The sequence below is a fragment of the Gekko japonicus genome, unplaced genomic scaffold (genome assembly GCF_001447785.1).
Source record: "Gekko japonicus isolate JY-2015 unplaced genomic scaffold, Gekko_japonicus_V1.1 scaffold4445, whole genome shotgun sequence".
NCBI lineage: Eukaryota > Metazoa > Chordata > Lepidosauria > Squamata > Gekkonidae > Gekko > Gekko japonicus.
The window spans coordinates 68,436-73,449 of record NW_015176106.1 but is presented as its reverse complement, the minus strand read 5'-3'; positions in this window follow the sequence as shown (position 1 = coordinate 73,449).

Genomic DNA, 5,014 nt, shown 5'->3' with positions numbered 1-5,014 from the left:
TGTTTTTCACATGAGCCTGTTGAAAAAGGATCCTGGTTCGTCTCCATGGAGACCTTCGGTCACTCCCCCTCCTCCTATTATACTTGAAGGGGATGAACATTTTGAAATCGCTAATGTGCTTGATTCCAAACTTAAGCGTGGTAAGCTCTGGTATCTCATCGAATGGGTGGACTTCGGACCCCAGCACCGCGAATGGGTGGAAGAAGGGGATATTCGGGCCCCTTATCTGATTCGTGAGTTCCACAGGAAGTTCCCGGACAAACCGGGAGGTCTCCCGCCCTGCCCGGGAGACGGTGTTTAAGGTGTATTTTTGAGGGGGCAGTATGTCAGCAAGCTGCCATGGTGTTCCGTGTTACTTGTATCTTTGTACAGTTGCTCACCCCTCCCCCTGCCTGTTAGCCTGTATTTTATTCTGCTGTAATGCTTAAGCCAAACAACTGGAGGATGTATTGGGGGAGTTCGCTTCACTGCCAGCTTGTTGCTTTTAGAGCCTGGGAACTGCACCTGTGTTATGTCTGAAGATAACCTGGTTCTCAGGGAATGAGCGCGAACCCGTTTTCGTTCACCCGCCAGCGGGAAAGTGACCCATTGGTTCTGTACTTGTTTCAAATCCCTTTATTATGCTTGCCCTAACCGTTTGTAGTCAGTTCTAACAAAGAACGTGTTTGAGTATCTTCCAATGCTTTGAAATAAAATCTTGCTTTTTAAAACGTGGATTTATTCTCGATGCTTGGGATCCCAACACCTTCCAGGGAACAGTCGGGGTTGATTTCTTTTAGGATTGACTGAGGGACTCCAAGGGACTCCTCCAAGAGTCTCCTCCAGCACCATAATTCGAAAGCATCTATTCTTCGGTGCTTGGCCTTCCTTATGGTCCAACTCTCGTAGCCATACATTACTACTGGGAATACCACTGCTTTGACCATACGGACTTTAAACTACTAAGACAAATCCATGATGCCTCCATACTGAAAAGCAGTATACCAGATTACCAGATGCTATGGAGGGCAAACCGGAGCAAGCAAGCATCTCTGAGGTGGGGGTCCTCTGGCTGGGTATTCTTCGGGACAGTGCCGATATGGCAGGCGGTTGTTATGTTCTGCTAAAACTGCCCTCAGCAGCCATTTCCAAGCTTTCTACATGCAGTGTTGGGGTTGGTCTGTCTTCTAAGGAACTCTTGCTCTTCCACTGTGGAACCCCAGAGCACTGGAAATGGTTCTGCGGCCAGTTCTAGGTTGCACACTCAGTTTCCTGAGGGTTCTGCCCAGGCTTGTGAAGTCTCACTGTTAACACAGCTGAAGAAAAAAACCACACTTTAAAACACACCCCTCTGTAGCACGGGAGGGGAGTCTGCCCATCAGATCAGATCTCAGGGCTGCTCCCCCGTTTTCCCTCCACCTTGCAGGTGTATCGACATGGGCACCCGCCTTTCGGTAGGCACCAAAAGGCAAGAACCAGCAGGCTCTTGGCTTTCATCCCTGAGTGAGCCACCCCACTGGATTTCTGGTGCTTCTTTGTAAACAGCTTTCAGTCCCGTGTGTGTGTGTGGGGGGGACAGAATACAGTTAGGGCTCTGGTGCCCTACGGCAAAGCGCATCATTGCTCCCAGCCCTTTTGTGCAGAGGCATTATTTCGAAACCATGCCCATATTTCACTGGCTACCCAACTGGCTTCCTCCCCACGGTTTCCTTTTTCTGATACCTGCTTTTTGACTGCCTGTGTGTTTGTGCGCATTAAGTGCCTTCAAGGGGTCACCCCATGACATAACGGCCTCCCAAACCCTCGTGTCACCAACAACCTTGTGCTCAGGTCTTGCAGACTTGGCTTCCTTGATGGAGTCGATCCATCTCATGTTGGGTCTTCCTCTTTTCCCACTGCCTTCAACTGTTCCTGGCATTGTTGTCTTTTCCACTTTCTCATAATGTGACTAAAGTATGACAGCCTCAGTTTAACCATTTTAGCTTTTAGGGAGAGTTCAGGCTTGCTTTGATCTAGAAACCCGCTGATTTTGTCTTTTTTGGCAGTCCATTATATCCGTGAAACTCTCCTCTAACCCCACAATTCAAAGGAATCAACTTTCTTCACTGTCCAGCTTTCACGCCTGTACAGAGTAAGGGGGAATACTGTGGCATGAATTAGCTTGATCTTGGTCGCCAGCCACCCATCCTTGCGCTTCAGGATCTTCTCTAGCTCCTTCCTGGCCGCCCTTCCCAGTCTCCGTCTCCTCCTGATTCCTTGGCTGCAGCCTCCCTTTTGGTTGATGATGGAGCCAAGGAGCAGACATTTATGTATTTACTTCCATACACAGACTTACTTCATTTATCCCACCTTTCTCCCTAACGGGGAGCCAAAGTGGCTGACGTCAGTCTCCTTGCCTCCATTTTGCAACCCTGTGAGGTAAATTAGCCTGAGAGCAGAGTGTGTGTGGCTGGCCCAAGGTCACCCAGGGAGCTTCTGCGGCAGAGGGAGGATTCGAACCCAAGTCTCCCAGTTCCTGGTCAGACACTCTAATTTGTAAATCACCTTGACTTTAAACTCTGTCCGGAGGATGCCAAAATTATAAAAAGCAACAGTGGTGCAGCCTGCTTCGCTACATAATTTTACGTTGGCATGAAGAGGAAGCAACAGTCTATAGATATACTAATGTAACAAAATATTGACACTAAATATTGACACTCAATGCAACCCTTTTGCGAGGCAGTTGTGTGGTGCCTCATGCGGCCCCAGTCGGCTCCTGGAGGCCTGACCTGAATCTGAAATGGGGGCCCACGGGCCTGGGTCGCCAGGAACTGCCCTGTCACGGTGGGGCCTGGAGACTTCCTGGAATCACAAATGGTCTCCAGATGACAGAGATCCCTTCCCCTGGATAAAACGGCTGCCTTGGAAGGTAGACTCTCCATGGAACTGTTCCCCACTGAGAGGTCCCTCTGCCCCCCCCCCCCGGCGCCACCTCCAAAACTCCACGGATATCTCACCCTGGGCAGGCCCCTAGCCAGGGTTTTTTTGTTTGGAGGGTGGTCACGATGGCATCATACCCTGCTGAGGCCCCTTCCTTTCCCAAGCCCCACCCTCCCCAGGCTCTGCCCCCCCAAATCTCCTGGCAACACTAGGAGGCACCTACCAGTGAGGTAGGTCAGGCTGAGGGGGAGTGAGCGCCCCACGGTCACCTCAGGGCCTCACGGCAGCAGGCAGCGATCTGAACCTGGCTCTCCCCGGTCCCACCACCCCACTAGCTCTCCTCATACCTTTGTGAGTCTCCTCTACAACGCCTGGAAGAGCTGATCCCCCTCCCAAAATTTAGAGTCATTTGGGGGTGTTCCAAATGGGAGCCGGTCAGACTGATGCAAATCAACAGGGGGATACACGCCTGGCTGCCCTGCGGCCCTCCCCCTCCAAGGATGGTGAAAGTACGCAACAGGTCAGCACAACTTGCCCCCTTCTAAGGGGTGTTGGTTGGCTCCACTGAAAATTCTCCTCTCCCCCTAACAGAGGCTGCTTCAAGCAAACAAAAGAGGGACACACACACACACACACCCTACAACTGTGCCTGTCTGTCTGCCCAGCCTACTTGCTGCTGGAATGCGAGGCATCCTTAGGAGCCAGAATGCGTGTCCTGACTTTCTTCCATGTTCAGAGATATTTCCCCCCCTCCCCTCCCCTAGTAATCAGGATGAGCTGGGCAATGTGCATAATAAATTTCAGCTTTCTATGTGCCGGGGGAAGCTCCGTGGCAATTTTAACACCCTCATTAGAGAGTGAGTCAGCGAAGCCGAGGTATTGTTTAAATATACACACAGAGCAAGATAGAAAGATAGTGACTTTGATTCCTGCCCTTTGCTGCGCCTTCTTTCATTCTCTCGTGCCCAGTTTCTACAATGGCCAATGGAGCTAGCGGAAAAGATCAGGGGGCGTAGCCCCTTGGCCTTAGCAAGTGATCTTCCAGCTTTGAAGACCTTTCAAGGTCCTACTACTTCTTCAGGGGGCTTCTTTCCATTGCTAGTCTCGAATGGGCCAGAAGGTACACAGTTCTCCCAGCACCCACTTCTCTCACCAAAGAAGTGTCACAATTGGAGAAGCTACAGACAAAGTCTGAGTCCAGTGGCCCCTTTATGACCAACAAAGTTTAATTCTGTGTATACGCTTTCATGTGCATGCACACAGAAGCGTATACCCAGAATTAAACTTTGTTGGTCTTAAGGGTGCCACTGGTTTCTAACTTTGTTCAGTTGCTTCAGACCAGCATGGCTGCCCACCTGAATCCATCCTATTGGAGAAGCTATAAAATGAAGGGGGGGGGGGGAATCTCCCTTCTGAATTAGGGTCTGAACCAGGCAGCCCTATTCATGGACAAAATAATACGTTCTTCCAAATGATATGTTGTTCTTATGAATGTTGAAATGTGTTCATCCGTGACTGTCTAACCATGTCTGGTGTGTGTCATCTTTTAAATCTTTTTCGAATGTTTGACTTCCAGGATTGGAATGTATCTTCGTTTTTTAACATATCTGTATTTAACATTTCTTGTCTGGACACCTTATTCCGAGCATTAGGAAAACAGAGATGTTCCCGTACAAAAACATTAGATCCATCTGATTCCCCCCCCCCCCCCCCTCAGTGTGCCATCACATCCGATTCAAACAATATTTTCGGGGAGCAAACGATACTCTCTGGTTCACCCTGAGCATCGTCTACTGACCCGCTTCTTTTCTTCCCTTTTTCCCTGGCAGGATTCCTACTCTTCTAGCAAGAAAAGGCAGCAGGGCCACAAGGAGGAGACTGCACCTGTTGCACTGCTGCCTGGGATGCAGCGGCTAAGGGCCGTCTCCACCCTCCCCCGGCGAAGTCAGGGCAATGCCACCCCCCACCCAATAGTTCTCATTCTCTCCTCCATCTCTCTCTCTCTCTCTCTGCTTAGTTATTGGGACTCTTTTTTTAAGTCCACCTCTGGCTCCCCGCGCGCCCCTCCCCTCTCCTCCCCCCCCCCCCCCGCACAAAAAAGGGTTCTCCAATTTCC